Source organism: Piliocolobus tephrosceles, chromosome 13, assembly GCF_002776525.5.
Source record: "Piliocolobus tephrosceles isolate RC106 chromosome 13, ASM277652v3, whole genome shotgun sequence".
Lineage (NCBI taxonomy): Eukaryota > Metazoa > Chordata > Mammalia > Primates > Cercopithecidae > Piliocolobus > Piliocolobus tephrosceles.
This window is the reverse complement of record NC_045446.1, coordinates 14,760,729-14,781,208: the sequence shown is the minus strand read 5'-3', so window position 1 is coordinate 14,781,208 and position 20,480 is coordinate 14,760,729. Positions and strand designations below refer to the sequence as shown.

The 20,480-nt window shown below is 39.3% G+C and overlaps 1 pseudogene; it reads right to left on the bottom strand.

Annotated features, from left to right (window-relative positions):
- Window positions 1–12,869: 12,869 nt before the first annotated feature.
- The window catches only part of LOC111544783, an 11,878-nt pseudogene continuing 4,267 nt past the window's right edge, over window positions 12,870–20,480 (bottom strand).

Here is a 20,480-nt window from a genome sequence, read left to right as displayed (position 1 = left end):
TCAAGCTGAATGACAATAGTGATACAACCTATCAAAACCTCTGGGATACAGCAAAGGCAGGGCTAAGAGGAAAGTTTATAGCCCTAAACAACTATATCAAAAGTCTGAAAGAGCATAAACAGACAATATAGGGTCACACCTCAAGGAATTAGAGAAGAACAAACCAAAACAAGGAGAAGAAAGGAAATAACAAAAATCAGAGCAGAACTAAATGAAATTGAATTAAAAAAATTACAAAAGAAAAATGAAACAAAAAGCTGTTTTTTTGAAAAGATAAATACAATTGATAGACCATTAGCAAGATTAATGAAGAAAAGAAGAGAGAAATGAAACAGGAGATATTACAAGTAACACTACAGAAATACAAAAGATCATTCGAGACTATTATGAATACCTTTATGCACATGAACTAGAAAATGTAGAGGAGATGGATAAGTTCCTGGAAAGATGCAACCCTCCTAGCCTAAATCAAGAAGAATTAGATATTCTGAGCAGACTGAGAACAAGCAGCAAGATTGAAATGGCAATTAAAAACTTACCAACAAAAATCAAAGTCCAGGAACAGACGGATTCACAGAAGAATTCTACCAGACATTCAAAGAAGAATTGGTATCAATCATATTGACAGTATTCCACAAGATACAGAAAGAGAGAACCCTCCCTAAATCGTTGTATGAAGCCAGTATCACCCTATTACAAAACCCATGAAAGGACATAACCAAAACCAAAACCAAAACAAAACAAAAAACCAAAACTACACACCAATAATCCTGATGAGCATAGATGCTAAAATCCTTAACAAAATATGAGCTAATTGAATTAAAAATATATATATATCAAAAAGATAATCCACCATGATCAAGTGGGTTTCATATCAGGGATTCAGGGATGGTTTAACATATATAAGTCAATAAATGTGATACACCACATAAATAAAATCAAAGCCAAAAATCACATGATCATCTCAGTAGTTGCAGAAAAAGCATTCAACAAAATCCAGCATCCCTTTATGATTAAAACTCTCAGCAAAATCGGCACATATACACAAGATGTATCTCAATGTGATAAAAGCCATCTATGACAAACCCACAATCAACATAATACTGAATGGAGAAAAGTTGAAAGCATTCCCTCTGAGAACTGGAACAAGACAAGGATGCCCACACTCACCACTCCTCTTCAACATAGTAGTGGAAGTCCCAGCCAGAGCAATCAGACAAAAGGAAGAAATAAAGGGCATCCAAATCGGTAAAGAGGAAGTCAAGTCACTGTTTGCTGATGATATGATTCTTTACCTAGAAAACCCAAAAGACTCCTCCAGAAAGCTCCTAGAACTGATGAAAGAAGTCAGCAAAGTTTCAGGATACAAAACTAATGTACACAAATCAGTAGCTCTTCTACACACCAACAGCGACCAAGTGGAGAATCAAATCAAGAACTCAACCCCCTTTACAACAGCTGCATAAAAAAATAAATAAAATACTTAAGAATATACCTAACCAAGGAGGTGAAAGATCTCAACAAGGAAAACTGCAAATCACTGCTGAAGGAAATGATAGACGACACAAACAAATGGAAACACATCCCATGCTCACGGATAGGTAGAATCAATATTGTGAAAATGACCATACTGACAAAAGCAATCTACAAATCAATGCAATTCCCATTAACATACCACCATTATTCTTCACAGAATTAAAAAAAAAATTCTAAAATTCATATGGAGCCAAAAAAGAGCCCACATAACCAAAGCAAGACTAAGCAAAAAGAACAAATCTGGAAGCTTCACATTACCTTATTTCAAACTACACTACAAGGCCATAGTCAGCAAAACAGCATGATACTGGCATAAAAATAGGCACATAGAACAATGGAACAGAATAGAGAACTGACAAATACATTCAAATTCTTACAGTCAACTGATCTTTGACAAAGGAAACAAAAACATAAAGTGGGGAAAGACACCCAATTCAACAAATGGTGCTGGGATAATTGGCAAGCCACATGTAGGAGAATCAAATTGGATCCTCATCTCTCACCTTATTCAAAAATCTACTCAAGATGGATTAAGGACTTAAATCTAAGACCTGAAACTATAAAAATTCTAGAAAATAACTTTGGAAAACCTTCTTAGACATTGGCTTAGGCAAGGATTTTTTTTTACCAAGAGCCCAAAAGCAAATGCAACAAAAACAAAATAAAGAGCTGGGACCTAACTAAACTAAAGAGCTTTTGCCCAGCAAAAGGAAAAGTCGGCAAAGTAAACAGACAACCCACAGAGTGGGAGAAAATCTTCACAATCTTTATCTCTGACAAAGGACTAATATCCAGAATCTACAACAAACTCAAACAAATTAGCAAGGAAAAAACAATCCCACCAAAAAGTGGACTAAGGACATGAATAGACAATTCTCGAAAGAAAATATACAAAGGGCCAATAAACATATGAAAAAATGCTCAACATCACCAATGATCAGGGAAATGCAAATCAAAACCACAGTGTGATACCACCTTACTCCTGCAAGAATGGTCATAATAAAAAAAATAGATGTTGGCATGGATGCCAACAGGGAACACTTCTACACTGCTGGTGTGAATGTAAGCTAGTACAACCACTAAGGAAAACAGTGTGGAGATTCCTTAAAGAATTAAAAGTAGAACTACCATTTGATCCAGCATTTCCACTACTGGGTATCTACCCAGAGGAAAAAAAGTCATTATACGAAAAAGATACTTGCACACGCATGTCTATAGCAGCACAATTCACAATCGCAAAAATGTGGAACCAACCCAAATGCTCATCAATCAACAAGTGGATAAAGAAACTGTGAGATATATGTGTATATATATATATATGATGGAATACTACTCAACCATTAAAAGGAATGAATTAATGGCATTCACAGTGACCTGGATGAGACTAGAAACTATTATTCAAAGTGAAGTAACTCAGGAATGGAAAACCAAACATCATATGCTCTCACTCATAAGTGGGAGCTAAGCTATGAGGATGTAAAGGCATAAGAATGACACAGTGAACTTTGGGGACTCAGGGAGAAAGGGTGGGAAGGGGCTGAGGGATAAAAGACTAGAAATTGCTCAAGTGATGGGTGCAACAAAATCTCACAAATCACTGCTAAAGAATTTACTCATGTAACCAAACACCACCTATTCCTCAATAAACTATGGAAATAAAATAAATAAATAAAAATAAAATGACAAAAGTAAAAGTTGAAAAAAGAAAGAACTATCGTTTGACTCAGCAATCCCAAAACTGGACATAAGCAGGAAAAAATAAATCATTTTACCAAAAAACACATGCACCAGTACACACTACTTAGAATAGCAAAGACATGAAATCAACCTATGTGCCCATCATCTGTGGATTGGTTAAAGAAAATGTAGTACTTTTACACCATGGAATACTGTGCAACCATAAAAAAGAGTGAAATCATATCCTTTGTAACAACATGGATGCAGCTGGAGATTATTATCCTAAGGGAATTAATGCAGGCACAGAACACCAAATACCACGTGTTCTTATTTAAAAATGGCAGCTAAACAATGGGTACTCATGGGCATAAAGATAACAACAATAGATACTATGGACTACTAAAGGGGAGAGGGAGATGGGCAAGAGTTGGAAAATTATTTGGTACTATGCTCAGTACTTGGGCGATGGGAGCAATCATACTGCCAAACGTCAGCATCACACAATATACCCAGGTAATAAACCTGCACATAGACTCCTAAATCTAAAATGAAAGTTGAATATGTATAAGTGAAAAAAAAGAGCAAAAGACCTGAATAGATGTTCCTCAAAAGAAGACATACAAATGGTAAACAGGCATATGAAAAGGTGTTCAACATCATTGATTATCAGAGAAATGCAAATCAAACTACAATGAAATATCATCTCACCTCAGTTACATTGACTTTTATCCAAAAGATAGACAATAGTTAATACTGGTAAGGATGCAGAGAAAGGGGAATCCTTGTACACAGTTGGTGGGAATTTAAATTAGTTCAACCCTGTGGCACAGTATAGAGAGTCCTTAGAAAAATAAAACTAGAGCTACCATACAATCCAGCAATCCCACTGCTAGGTATATATTGAAAAGAAAGGAAATCAGTATATTAAAGAGTATATATATGCATATATATATATGTGCATATACATATACATATATATATAAGGAAATCAGTATATTAAAGAGTATATATATGCATTCTCATATTCACTGCAGTGCTGCTCACAATAGCCAGGATTTGGAAGCAACTGAAATGTTCATCAACAGATGAATGGATAAAGAAAAGGGGGTACATAGGGCCAGGCCCCATGGCTCACATCTGTAATCCCAGCACTTTGGGAGGCCAAGGCAGGTGGATCACCTGGGGTCAGGAGTTCGAGACCAGCTCGGCTAACATGGTGAAACCCTGTCTCTACTAAAAATACAAAAATTAGCTGGGCATGGTGGTGCACACCTGTAATTCCAGCTACTCGGGAGGCAGAGGCAGGAAAATTGCTTGAATCCGGGAGGCGGAAGTTGCAGTGAGCAGAGATTGCACCACTGTACTCCAGCCTGGGTGACAGAGCAAGACTCTGTCTCAACAACAACAAAAAGCACACGCACAAAAAAAAAAAAAGGAAAAAGAAAGAAAGAAAAAAATGGGGTACATATACAAAATGGAGTATCATTCAGCCATAAAAAAAGAATGAGATCCTGTAACCTGAAACAACATGGATGGTACTGGAGGACAATATGTTAAGTGACATGTTGTTGCTTATTTGTGGGAGCTAAAAATCAAACCAATTGAACTCACGGAGATAGACAGGGTTGGGGGAAGGGGGGAGGTGGGGATAGTTAATGGGTGCAAAAATGCAGTTAGAGAGAATGAATAAGACCTAGCATTTGATAGCACAATAGGGTGATTACAGTCAACAAAAATTATTGTACATTTAAAAATAAAAGAATATAATTTGGAACATTTGTAACACCAAGATATGATAAATGCTTGAGATAATGGATACCCCATTTACCCTGATGTGTATCTCATGTACTCTATAAATATATACACCTACTATGTATCCACACAAATGAAAAAAAAAAAAAAAAAAAGGAACAGACAACATAACATGATATACTAGAAGATCTGATACTAGCTACCAGTTTACTAAGTACATTGATTTGAATACTCTGAGAAGCAGATGCCAAAGCAGAATTAGACGTGAAACAGATATTGGGGTAAATTTTATTAGAGAGGAGGGGGAGGGAGCCAGGAAAGGCAGGGAGAGCTGTTGGACAATGATGCAGATCTGACCCTTATATAAAAGGAAGGCTTGAATAGGTAGAATCTCAGGCTGCTGGATAGTTCTAAGAGTTTCAACAGAGCTGATGGAGTGTCCTTATCCAATCTCTTAAGTCACAGTCAACCTACATCTTCCAGGAATGGGGTTGCCTTCGTATTCCTAACATAATCATTGACTGCATTGACTGCGAGCAGTCTATGGGACATGTGGCCATGTCACAGACACAGTGGTGGACTGGGTTTTAGCATCTGGCGAAATTCAAATCCATGAATCATGCTTCCTGCCTCTGGAGAGCTGAGTGGCACAATTTCATGGCCACCTCATTAAAGAACTGATATTAGGGAGAAAACGACTGTTCTGATCAACTCGTTCCTCTTGTCCTTGCTTTGTGAAAGTTCTTTACTCCATACCCCTTGTTGTTCTGTATGTTACTTCTTATTTTCAGAATGTTCTTAATGTGACCTTTGATTTATGAAGGCACAAAAATGATATCCCAAGGTTTTATGGTAATATTTCGAGGAAGCAGAAGTTTCCTTCAATAAACTCTGAAGTGGGCTGATACTTTCTTGTTCTTATGAATCTGGGAAAGACATTAGTGACGGTGAGAATGATGATGATAAAATCTCTGACCGTTTACTATCTGTGCAATAAAAATACTTAAAGGGAAAGAGTAACATTCTTATTAGACAGAAACATTACCACCCTGACACGCCCTGGGTGTTACTTCCTGACTCCACGTTTGGCAAGAGTAGGAGCATGGTAGTTCCTTTTTAACAATTTCATGCCAATTATTGCATAGACTGCACAAGTGGAGAGACAGGTAGTGAGCAGGGGAAAGCTGGAGAAATAACATGTCTTGGCTAAGTATTCATTCTCTTCCAGTCAATGGATTGTAAGGAATAAAATCTGGACTCATTAGAGATACTTTTAGCAAGTTCAGATGAGAGCTAATGGTGGACTGGACCAGGACAGTAAGGATGGAGATGGTGCAACTATTTTCTTGGATTAGCAAGAGATAATTAATCCTGTGGTTTGGTCTTGGCTAACCAGTCCTTTATTCAGAACTCCAACCAGACTAGGAGATTTGGGGACAATATTTCAACTCCTTCTCTCAGAAAGTAAAGGACTGGTAAGTGCTAGGCAGGTGTTAGAACCCATTTGGGTGGTCTATGATAAAGGGAAGAACTCTACTTTCATGAATTGATGACTAGGGAGGGAAACTGAAGCAAAAGCTAATTATACAGAGTCTGGCCTGTCTAGAAGCGAGGCCAGGAATACATTAGGGTGATCAGGACAGATGCAGGAATCCAGGAGGGCAGGCAGCTAACATCAGGATGGCTTTCATCAGCAGAAAGATGACTGCAACAGTGCTGGTTCTGGGTCAAGACTTCAGGTCCAGGAAGACTGGCGAGTAAGTGCCAGAGAGACTTGGTGGGTTATCATCAAGTAGGACTAACCTCGAACCTGTGCAAAGGAGACACTAACTTGGTGAGCTTCTCAAAGGATCATATAGGGCCACAGCTGGCACTTACCCATAAGCACCATCTGCTGGTCTTTAGGCCAAACTGCACAGCCCAATATAAAACCTGCCTAGAGAAGTGCATAGCCTAAGACCCTATCCAGCATACTCTATAGTTACACACCTTAGGAAGGGGAGGATGTCAAGAAAAAAGGGGATAAAGAAACAAACAAAAAAAATACTATCTGCGTCAAAATAATTACAAACATTAGAAGTGTCAGTCTTTCCAGATGAGAGGGAAGCAGTGTAAGAATTCTGGGCTGTGAAAAATCCAAATGTGACACTACCAAAGGATCACACTAGCCAAATAGAAACAGCCTTTAATGGAAAGTCAGTACCCAAAATGGAAAGTCAGTAATGACAGATAAAGAATGCAAACAATGAGATACCACCTTACACCAGGCAGAATGGCTATTATTAAAAAGTCGATTTTGGTAAGGATGCAGAGAAAAAGAATGCTTATATACTATTGGTGGGAATGTAAATTAGTACAACCTCTCTGGAAAACAGTGTGGAGATTTCTCAAAGAATTAAACATAGAACCACTATTTGATCCAACAACCCCGCTACTGAATATCTACCCAAAAGAAAAGAAATCATTATATGAAAAAGATACCCGCACTCATATATTTATCACAGCACTATTATCAATAGCAAAGATTTGGAATCAACCTAAGTGTCCATCCACAAGTCAATGGATAAAGAAAATGTGGTATATATATTCAGCCTTAAGAAAGGATAAAGTCATGTCTTTTGCAGAACATACATGGAACTGGAGGCTGTTAACTTAAGTGAAACAAATTAGACCCAGAAAGACAAACACCACATGTTCTCACTTATAAGTGGGAGATAAATAACGTGTACAGTAGACATACAACGTTCAATAGCAGACACTGGAGACTTGGAAGGATGGGAGGCTGGAAAGGGGGTGAGGGATGTGAAACCACATAATAGATAAAATATTATTTGGATGACGGTTACACTGACCGCTCAGACTTTACCACTACACAACCTATCCATGTAACAAAACTGCACTTGTACCTGTTGTATTTATACAAATAAAAAAGGAGAAAAGGATGATTTCTTAATCAAATTACTTGTTTAGGGGCCTTTAAGGAAAACAACTTTGCATCCAACAGTTGGGCAGCACTGTGAAAAAAAAAATTATTCTTCGAGGAAATAGTTTATAGAAGGCTACAACAAAAGACATTTAAAGGCTATTCTATGTATGTTATGATGGAGGTCTTTGCAATCTGTGTCACAATGATTAACTTTGAGAATTTTTGTAGTCAGCGACATGGTTTGGATCTGTGTCTCATCAAATCTCATGTCAACTTGTAATTCCCAGTGTTGGAAATGGGGCCTGGTGGGAGGTGGTTTGATGATGGAGGGTGGATTTCTCATGAACTGTTTAGCAACATCTCCTTGGTGTTGTTCTTGTGAAAGTGAGTGAGTTCTCATGAGATCTGGTTGTTTAAAAGTGTGCAGCATCTCCAGTCAATGGAATATTGGAGTATACATGTCAAAGTAAAGACCAGTATTACCCTTTAGGAATATTCTTGGTTCTCAAAATAATTTTCCAACAAATCCAAAGTTCCCTAAACATGGTCCTCTAAGCCTGCTGTTTCAAGTGTATTCCCATTATATCTGTCATAGCAAGGTTCAGCCCAAGTCCCAAATTCTTATTGCCCTGGAAAACTGAGACAATATTTACATTTTATATGTAGAAAAGGAGATTCTGATATCTTGACTTGGATAAAGAAACAATGGAAAACATTTAATTTTCTTTTGTTACTTTCCTCTGTTACTTTAAAAAAACTCCTTTATTATGGTTTTCCAGAATTTGAAGAAAGCATACATATTCACTCAAAATACCATAAAAATTTCATAGACTTTGAGCATGTACCTGCCCAGATATTATCTTGCCATATTAAAGTCTGCTAATTTAAAAAAAAATCTTTGTTCTTATTATATTTCTCTTTTTCTTATTTTCCTTGGTATATTAGACCTTTACAACGGAACATACGTTTCTTATGTACTCTTTGAGATGTGACTATGACCCTACATGATGATTACACAGTCTTAAGGTTCACCCATTTAGAGTTTGGTCCATCATTGATTGATTGATGATTAAACACATTTATGTGTAATATGATGTGTCCATCACTGTTCTAAGTTTTGGGGATACAAAGATGAATAAAACAGGCAAGATCCCCACTTTCATGAAGCTTACATTATATCTAGTGAAACAGATAACCAACAGGTTAAATAAGTAAATGAGATATTATCAGACAGTGATAAACTCCATGGAGAAAATGCAACAAGATAATGGGATAGGGAATGATTAGAAGAAGAGGTCATCAAAAGCATCTTCTTTGAAGAGGTGACATTTGTGATGAAATCTGTAAAGCAGGAAAAAAACAGCTACCAAATTGTGGAGAAAAGCAGTTCGAACAAAGGGGAAAGGGAACAGAACTTGTAAAGGACTTGAAGCTGGAAGAAAGTAAGACTGTCTGAAACAGCACACTACTAAATTTGATTATCACATTTGATTATGAGGATTTTGAAAATCCTATTGTCAGATATCTTTATGAAGAAACTGAGATCCAGAGAAATTACTTGATTTGTGTGAAGTGCCCCAAAAGTCTAGCAAAACTAGAACCAACTCTGTTCTTCTGATTTTATCCAATACTTCCCTCTTACTATCCAGCAATAAAACTCAGTGACTTTAGGACCTTAAAGAAAATGAGTGGAGAATTAGAAGATACTTAGGAGGACAAGTATCTATTCATTTAAACAATGTCACACTGCTTTCAATAATTTATGAGACTAAGGGTTTAACATTTTTCTAAAGATTAAAACTAATGAGAACGATCCCATTTCTTAGTATATATACAAAAGAAATGAAATCAGCATGTTGAAGAGATGTCTGCACATCCATGTTCATTGCAGCACTGTCCACGATAGCCAAGACAAGGAATCAATCTAAAAAAGGCAGTTACCAGAGTCTGGAAGCTGGGGAGGGATGGAGAAAAGGGAGATTTTGATCAAAGGGTATAAAGTTTCAGTTAGACTTGAAGAATAAGATATACTGATCTATTGTACTATATGGTGACCACAGTTAATAATAATGTACCATGTATTTCAAAATTGCTAAACGAATAGATTTTAAACATCCTCACCACAAAAAAAAAAATAAGTTGGTGAGATGATGGATATGTTAATTGCTTGATTTAATCTTTCTACTGCATACAATAGTCTTCCCTTTTTCATGTTATGCTACCTGAGGTTTTGGTTACCCATAGGCAACTGAGGTCTGAAAATACTAAATAGAAAATTCCAGAAATAACTCAAAAGTTTTAAATTGTGTGTTGTTCTGAGTAGCATGATGAAATTCCCCAATCCAGGATGTCAATCATCCCTTTGTCCAGCATATCCACATGGTACGTGCTACCTTCTTGTTAGTCACTTGTTGTCTCATGCATAAGATCAACTGTTGCTGTATCCCAGTGCTTGTGTTCAAGTAACCCTTATTTTACTTAATGCCTCCAAAGAGCAAGAGTTGCAATGCTAGCATATTGTTGTAATTGTTCCGTTTTGCTGTTAGTTATTGTTGTTAACCTTTTATTGTGCCTAATTTAAAATTAAACTTTATCATAGGTATATATGTATGAAAGAAACAGCATATATAGGGTTCTTTCTATCCATGGTTTTGTGCATTCACTGGGGGTCTTGAAATGTATCCCCTTTAGATAAGGGGAAACTACTGTATACATATCTCAAAAGACCATGATGTACCCCATAAATATATGCAACTATTTGTCAATACAAATTAAAACACACAATGAGAATTTCTTGAAACTAAATATATATTGTATTTAAGACTCAGTTGATGGTTTTATGTTTCAAAGCAATATTTCACATGACGAGTTTTTATTTCCCTTTTTTTTTTTTTTTTGAGATGTAGTCTTGCTCTGCTGCCCAGGCTGGAGTGCAATGGCACAATCTCAGCTCAGTGCAACCTGTGCCTCCTGGGTTCAAGCGATTCTCCTGACTCAGCCTCCCGAGTAGCTGGGACTACAGGTGCACGCCACTGCCCTGGCTAATTTTTGTATATTTAGTAGAGACGGGGTTTCACCATGTTGGCCAGGCTGGTCTTGAACTCCTGACCTCACGTGATCCTCCTACCATGACCTCCCAAAATGCTGGGATTACAGGCATGAGTCACCGCACCAGCTGATGAGTTTCTATTTCTATAGTTAACTATTGTTACAAGCCTTTCCTTAGAGTTTGGTATAGAAGAAACATTATACCATTGAGATTTAACTAACATCAGATTCTTTGTCATCTTCTGGGCTGTGATGGTTAGTTATATGTGTTATCTTTGCTAGTCTAGACACTCCTGTGAGATTATCTTTTAGATGAGATTAATATTTAAATCAGTATATTTGGGTAAGCAAATTACCCTCCATAATGCTAAAGGTCCATGGTGTGATGTGGCAATAGGGATATGCAAAACATCACGATTGGATACATCCAATCAAATAATTTATAAGAGGCAAAGTTCTGGGTGAATGTGCATATAATGCTTTCACATACTTTTGTCAAACTAGTGAGTATAATGAAATGGACTAGCTGCTTCTATTACATAATTTCACTAGACCAAGTGGAAAAGAAAGGATGAGTTCAGGAGTTCAAATTCTAAGCTCAAGCACTGCATAAATGGTGTAAAAACTTGTATGTCTGTCCTCAAAGTGACCCATATCTCCTGTAATGGTAGAACTGAGGTTTCTGATAACCAAATGCAGAATCTCATACTGTGAATTGGTGATTTACAATGTATATCGAATTCCTATCCTTGCAAGATGTGCACTGTTAAAGTGAGGGATGAATTGAGAAGAAATGGGCTCTAGAAAATTGAAATGGGGACATATGAGATGATCCTGATGAAGTTGGGAATATAGAACCCCTGAATTCTGGTGAGTTTTTTGCCAGTAAAGCAGCCACTTCACCCTTGACTGAGATTAACTCTACTTTTTCACTAACAGCATCCCGTGAGGTAATTGCCTTATAGGACAATAGGACCCACTCCTACAACTCCTCTTTGCTTTTATTTATTTACTTTAGAGAGGGTCTCACTCTGTTGCCCAGGCTGGAGTGCAGTAGTGTGATCCTGGCTCACTGCAGCTTCGACCTCCTAGGCTTGAGTGATTCTCCCACCTTAGCCTCCCAAATAGCTGGGAATACAGGCATGTGCCACCGTGCCCAGCTACTTCTTATATATTTTTTTGTAGAGATGGGGTTTCACCATGTTGCCCAGGCTGGTCTCAAACTCCTGGGCTCAAGCAATTCACCCACCTTGGCCTCCAAAAGTGCTGGGATTACAGGTGTGAGCCACCACACCTGGCCCCTCTTTGCTTTCACCCCCACAGTCACATGAGCCAGTTTCTTAAAATAAATTTTTCCTTTTTTTTTTTTTTTTTTGAGACGGAGTCTTGCTTTGCCGCCCGGGCTGGAGTGCAGTGGCCAGATCTCAGCTCACTGCAAGCTCCGCCTCCCGGGTTTCTGCCATTATCCTGCCTCAGCCTCCGGAGTAGCTGGGACTACAGGCGCCCACCACCTCGCCCGGCTAGTTTTTTTTTTTTTTGTATTTTTAGTAGAGACGGGGTTTCACCATGTTAGCCAGGATGGTCTCGATCTCCTGACCTCGTGATCGGCCCGTCTCGGCCTCCCAAAGTGCTGGGATTACAGGCTTGAGCCACCGCGCCCGGCAAATTTTTCCTTTTATATTACTTTAGAGGAAAGGTAAAATTATAAATTTGGAGTTAAGTGAATGATAGCAGTCTACATTTTTTGGAGTTTTAAGGTTTTGGGAGACCTTTTTTAAAAATGTGAATGATCTGTAGCAACTGAGTGCATTAGGCACAGAGAATTAATCAAAGTCCAAATTCTGATACAATGAAGGCAAAACTAGCATTTGGGTGGAAGAGTTTTACTGTTGTCCAACGCCCAGGTGCCCCTTTCAGTCTCTCAGAGCCTTTAGAAGGACTCAGATGTCCCTTTGGTACTGATCACTTTTTTCAGGGCACCTTTGACATCCTTGTTCCTAAGGGTGTAAATCAAAGGGTTGAGTAATGGTGTGATAAAGGTGTAAACAAGGGCAAACTGGCGGTCGTCATCTACAGAGGAGCTGGACTGGAGACGCAAGTATACCAAGGCACAGCAGCCATATTGCAGCAGGACAACGGTGAGGTGGGAGGAGCAGGTGGAGAAGGCCCGGCGGCGGCCCTGGGCAGAAGGGATGCGCAGGATGGCGCAGGTGATGAACACATAGGAGAGGCAGATGAACAAGAAGGGGATGGTCAGCACGAGGATGCTCACGACGTAGAGGACAGCCCGGTGCACGTGGATGTCAGTACAGGACAGGCACAGGACGGGAGGTACATTGCAGAGGAAGTGGTTAATTTCCCGGCAGTGGCCGCAGAAGGGTAGGGTGAAGATTAAGGCGGTGAGCTGCAGGGAGAGGAAGAAGGCCAGACCCACGGCGCCGCCCAGCTTCTGCACACACAGCGTGCCGGTCATGTAGGTGGCGGATGGCCACATAGCAGTCATAGATCATGATCGCCAAGAGGAAACAGTCAGCACCACCAAGTGTGAGAAAGAAGAACATTTGGGCCCCATATCCAGCCAATGGGATGGGCTTCTGGGCCCCAAAAATGTTGGAAAGCATCAAGGGCACCACAATGGTGGTGTAGCAGATCTCTACAAAGGGCAGGTTGGACGAGAAGAAATACATCGGGGTTCGGAGAACTCCGTGTAGGCTAACAACCCAGATGATGACTGTGTTGCCACAGAGGATCATCAAGTAGACAAGGAGGAAGAGAAGAACCTGAAATTCAGGGACTGTGGTGAACACACGGAACACAAACTCAGTGGGACTAGACTAGTTGAAGACAGGTTTCTATGCGAGCACGTCTTGTGCAAAAGGATAGGAAGCACTGAGCCTTCCTTGGCTGAGTTGCTTTATTGCCTGAGTAAAATAAAGAGGGAGGACTTTGTTTCAGAGGTGGGAATTACCTAACTGTCATTGAGGTTCTTTTTTTTTTTTTTTTTTTTTTTAAGACAGGGTTTCACATTGTCACTCAAGCTGAGTGCAGTGGCATGATCACAGTTCACTGCAGCCTCTACTTCCCAAGCTCAGCTGATTCCTCCATCTCAGCCTCCTGAGTAGCTAGAACTACAGGCCCATTCCACTATTCCAGTTAATGTTTATATTTTTTGTAGAGATGGAGTCTTTCTTTCTTGCTCAGGCTGGTCTCAAACCCCTGGGCTCAAGCTATTCTTCAGCTTCAGCCTCCCGGAGTGCAGGGATTACAGGTATGAGTCATTGCACCCAATCTGATACGCTAATTGTAATTAAACATAGGGAATTATTTTCCTCTGAAATCTTCATGTGTATTTTCTTGAAGAGAAAGAAACAGATTTCTAAAGCGTTTCAAGCATTACACTTTAAAATATAAGTTTAAGATAGTAGAACAGTGGTGTTACTAGGGGAGTGAGGGAGAGGAGATAGGAGAGGTAAGTCCAAAGGTATAAACTTGCAGCTGTGTAGGATGAAAAAGTCCAGGATCTAATGCATATATAGCATGAGGATTATAGTTAATATTGTAGGATGCACTGAAAATTTGGTAAGAGAGTAGATTTTAGTTGCTCCTACCATTAAAAAGTGCTAACTATGTAGGGTGATGGATACGTTAATTTGCTTGAATATACTATATAATTCGCTATGTATATATGTACATCAAAATATCATGTTGTACACCTTAAATATACACAATAAAATGTAAAGATTTATGAGTTAGGTCTCTGTTTCTGCTAAAGTTTCATAGTTGTATAACGGTAAACATCTATAGATAATATATTAGATGATTCAATCATTCTTATTAATCCCAGTGTTTTGGTCTTATAGAGTACTGGGAACACAACTTTATTGCAATTTTATTCTGATGTATGTTACTTATTTATTTTATTTATTGAAGTATTTTCTGTAAGACTTCAACTGTGTTTGGAAATCAAATAGATTGACACGTAAAGGCATTTAGATGCTTGATAGGCAGTCACAAGAGTGAAGCTAGCTGAAGTAAGGAAAGATGATGAGGAAACTAAAAATTCCACAACAGAAAAAAAATTTAAAAACCCTCTGCTTTCTAAAAAATTACTTTCAGGCAAATTTTTATCTAAAATATCTATTTTGGGGGCGGAGCAAGATGGCCGAATAGGAACAGCTCCAGTCTCCAGCTCCCAGCACGACCAACACAGAAGACAGGTGATTTCTCATTTTCAACTGAGGTACTGGGTTTATCTCACTAGGGAGTGCCAGACGATCGGTGCTGGTCAGCTGTTGCAGCCTGACCAGCGAGAGCTGAAGCAGGGCGAGGCATCGCCTCACCTGAGAAGTGCAAGGGGGAAGGGAATCCCTTTTCCTAGCCAGGGGAACTGAGACACACAACACCTGGAAAATCGGGTAACTCCCACCCCAATATTGCGCTTTAAGCAAATGGGCACACCAGGAGATTATATCCCACACCTGGCCAGGAGGGTCCCACGCCCATGGAGCCTTCTTCATTGCTAGCACAGCAGTCTGCGATCTAACTGCAAGGCAGCAGCCAGGCTGGGGGAGGGGCGCCCGCCATTGCTGAGGCTTAAGTAGGTAAACAAAGCCCTGGGAAGATCAAACCGGGTGGAGCTCACAGCAGCTCAAGGAGGCCTACCATTCTCTGTAGAGTCTACCTCTGGGGACAGGGCACAGCTAAACAACAACAACAACAAGAAGAAAGCAGCAGAAACGTCTGCAGATGCAAACGACTCTGTCTGACAGCTTTGAAGAGAGCAGTGGATCTCCCAACACGGAGGTTGAGATCTGAGAACGGACAGACTGCCTGCTCAAGTGGGTCCCTGACCCCTGAGTAGCCTAACTGGGAGACAACCTCCACTAGGGACAGACCGACACTCCACACCTCACACGGTGGAGTACACCCCTGAGAGGAAGCTTCCAAAGCAAGAATCAGACAGGTACACTTGCTGTTCAGCAGTATTATATCTTCTGCAGCCTCTGCTGCTGACACCCAGGCAAACAGGGTCTGGAGTGGACCTCAAGCAATCTCCAACAGACCTACAGCTGAGGGGCCTGACTGTTAGAAGGAAAACTAACAAACAGGAAGGACACCCACACCAAAACCCCATCAGTACGTCACCATCATCAAAGACCAGAGGCAGATAAAACCACAAAGATGGGGAAAAAGCAGGGCAGAAAAGCTGGAAATTCAAAGAATAAGAGCGCATCTCCCCCTCCAAAGGAACGCAGCTCATCGCCAGCAACGGATCAAAGCTGGACAGAGAATGACTTTGATGACATGAGAGAAGAAGGCTTCAGACCATCAAACTTCTTAGAGCTAAAGGAGGAATTATGTACCCAGCGCAAAGAAAGTAAAAATCTTGAAAAAAGAGTGGAAGAATTGATAACCAGAATAATTAATGCAGAGAAGGCCATAAACGAACTGACAGAGATGAAAACCATGACACAAGAAATACATGACAAATGCACAAGCTTCAGTAACCAACTCGATCAACTGGAAGAAAGAGTATCAGCGATTGAGGATCAAATGAATGAAATGAAGTGAAAAGAGAAGCCTAAAGAAAAAAGAAGAAAAAGAAATGAACAAAGCCTGCAAGAAGTATGGGATTATGTAAAAAGACCAAATCTACATCTGATTGGGGTGCCTGAAAGTGAGGGGGAAAATGGAACCAAGTTGGAAAACACTCTTCAGGATATCATCCAGGAGAACTTCCCCAACCTAGTAGGGCAGGCCAACATTCAAATTCAGGAAATACAGAGAATGCCACAAAGATACTCCTTGAGAAGAGCAACTCCAAGACACATAATTGACAGATTCACCAAAGTTGAAATGAAGGAAAAAATCTTAAGGGCAGCCAGAGAGAAAGGTCGGGTTACCCACAAAGGGAAGCCCATCAGACTAACAGCAGATCTATTGGCAGAAACTCTACAAGCCAGAAGAGAGTGGGGGCCAATATTCAACATTCTTAAAGAAAAGAATTTTCAACCCAGAATTTCATATCGAGCTAAACTAAGTTTCATAAGTGAAGGAGAAATAAAATACTTTACAGATAAGCAAATGCTTAGAGATTTTGTCACCACCAGGCCTGCCTTACAAGAGACCCTGAAGGAAGCCCTAAACATGGAAAGGAACAACCGGTGCCAGCCATTGCAAAAACATGCCAAAATGTAAAGACCATCGAGACTAGGAAGAAATTGCATCAACTAACGAGCAAAATAACCAGCTAATATCATAATGGCAGGATCAAGTTCACACATAACAATATTAACCTTAAATGTAAATGGACTAAATGCTCCAATTAAAAGACACAGACTGGCAAATTGGATAAAGAGTCAAGACTCATCAGTCTGCTGTATTCAGGAGACCCATCTCATATGCAGAGACATACATAGGCTCAAAATAAAGGGATGGAGGAAGATCTACCAAGCAAATGGAGAACAAAAAAAAAGTAGGGGTTGCAATACTAGTCTCTGATAAAACAGACTTTAAACCATCAAAGATCAAAAGAGACAAAGAAGGCCATTACATAATGGTAAAGGGATCAATTCAACAGGAAGAGCTAACTATCCTAAATATATATGCACCCAATGCAGGAGCACCCAGATTCATAAAGCAAGTCCTTAGAGACTTACAAAGGGACTTAGACTCCCATACAATAATAATGGGAGACTTCAACACCCCACTGTCAACATTAGACAGATCAACGAGACAGAAAGTTAACAAGGATATCCAGGAATTGAACTCACCTCTGCACCAATCGGACCTAATAGACATCTACAGAACTCTCCACCCCAAATCAACAGAATATACATTCTTCTCAGCACCACATCACACTTATTCCAAAATTGACCACATAATTGGAAGTAAAGCACTCCTTAGCAAATGTACAAAAACAGAAATTATAACAAACTGTCTCTCAGACCACAGTGCAATCAAACTAGAACTCAGGACTAAGAAACTCAATCAAAACCGCTGAACTACATGGAAACTGAATAACCTGCTCCTGAATGACTACTGGGTACATAATGAAATTAAGGCAGAAATAAAGATGTTCTTTGAAACCAATGAGAATGAAGATACAACATACCAGAATCTCTGGGACACATTTAAAGCAGTGTGTAGAGGGAAATTTATAGCACTAAATGCCCACAAGAGAAAGCAGGAAAGATCTAAAATTGACACTCTAACATCACAATTAAAAGAACTAGAGAGGCAAGAGCAAACACATTCAAAAGCTAGCAGAAGGCAAGAAATAACTAAGATCAGAGCAGAACTGAAGGAGATAGAGACACAAAAAACCCTCCAAAAAATCAATGAATCCAGGAGTTGGTTTTTTGAAAAGATCAACAAAATTGATCAACCGTTAGCAAGACTAATAAAGAAGAAAAGAGAGAAGAATCAAATGATGCAATAAAAAATGATAAAGGGGATATCACCACCGACCCCACAGAAATACAAACTACCATCAGAGAATACTATAAACACCTCTACGCAAATAAACTAGAAAACCTAGAAGAAATGGATAATTTCCTGGACACTTACACTCTCCCAAGACTAAACCAGGAAGAAGCTGAATCCCTGAATAGACCAATAGCAGGCTGTGAAATTGAGGCAATAATTAATAGCCTATCAACCAAAAAAAGTCCAGGACCAGATGGATTCACAGCTGAATTCTACCAGAGGTACAAGGAGGAGCTGGTACCATTCCTTCTGAAACTATTCCAATCAATAGAAAAAGAAGGAATCCTCCCTAACTCATTTTATGAGGCCAACATCATCCTGATACCAAAGCCTGGCAGAGACACAACAAAAAAAGAGAATTTTAGACTCATATCCCTGATGAACATTGATGCTAAAATCCTCAATAAAATACTGGCAAACCGGATCCAGCAGCACATCAAAAAGTTTATCTACCATGATCAAGTGGGCTTCATCCCTGGGATGCAAGGCTGGTTCAACATTCACAAATCAATAAACTTAATCCAGCATATAAACAGAAGCAAAGACAAAAACCACATGATTATCTCAATAGATGCAGAAAAGACCTTTGACAACATTCAACAGCCCTTCATGCTAAGAACGCTCAATAAATTCGGTATTGATGGAACGTATCTCAAAATAATAACAGCTATTTATGACAAACCCACAGCCAATATCATACTGAATGGGCAAAAACTGGAAAAATTCCCTTTGAAAACTGGCACAAGACAGGGATGCCCTCTCTCACCACTCCTATTCAACATCGTGTTGGAAGTTCTGACTAGGGCAATCAGGCAAGAGAAAGAAATCAAGGGTATTCAGTTAGGAAAAGAAGAAGTCAAATTGTCCCTGTTTGCAGATGACATGATTGTATATTTAGAAAACCCCATCGTCTCAGCTCAAAATCTCCTTAAGCTGATAAGAAACTTCAGCAAAGTCTCAGGATACAAAATTAATGTGCAAAAATCACAAGCATTCTTATACGCCAGTAATAGACAAACAGAGAGCCAAATCATGAATGAACTTCCATTCACAATTGCTTCAAAGAGAATAAAATACCTAGGAATCCAACTTATAAGGGATGTAAAGGACCTCTTCAAGGAGAACTACAAACCGCTGCTCAGTGAAATAAAAGAGGACACAAACAAATGGAAGAGCATACCATGCTCATGGATAGCAAGAATCAATATCATGAAAATGGCCATACTGCCCAAGGTAATTGATAGATTCAATGCCATCCCCATCAAGCTACCAATGAGTTTCTTCACAGGATTGGAAAAAACGGCTTTAAAGTTCATATGGAACCAAAAAAGAGCCCGCATTTCCAAGACAATCCTAAGTCAAAAGAACAAAGCTGGAGGCATCACGCCACCTGACTTCAAACTATACTACAAGGCTACAGTAACCAAAACAGCATGGTACTGGTACCAAAACAGAGATATAGACCTATAGAAAAGAACAGAGTCCTCGGAAATAATACCACACATCTACAGCCATCTGATCTTTGATAAACCTGAGAAAAACAAGAAATGGGGAAAGGATTCCCCATTTAATAAATGGTGCTGGGAAAATTGGCTAGCCAAAAGTAGAAAGCTGAAACTTGATCCTTTCCTTACTCCTTATACGAAAATTAATTCAAGATGGATTAGAGACTTAAATGTTAGACCTATTACCATAAAAACCCTAGAAGAAAATCTAGGTAATACCATTCAGGACATAGGCATGGGCAAGGACTTCATGTCTAAAACACCAAAAGCAACGGCAACAAAAGCCAAAATTGACAAATGGGATCTAATTAAACTAAAGAGCTTCTGCACAGCAAAAGAAAGTCTCATCAGAGTGAACAGGCAACCTACAGAATGGGAGAAAATTTTTGCCATCTACTCATCTGACAAAGGGCTAATATCCAGAACCTACAAAGAACTCAAACAAATTTACAAGAAAAAAACAACCCCATCAAAAAGTGGGCAAAGGATATGAACAGACATTTCTCAAAAGAAGACATTCATACAGCCAACAGACACATGAAAAAATG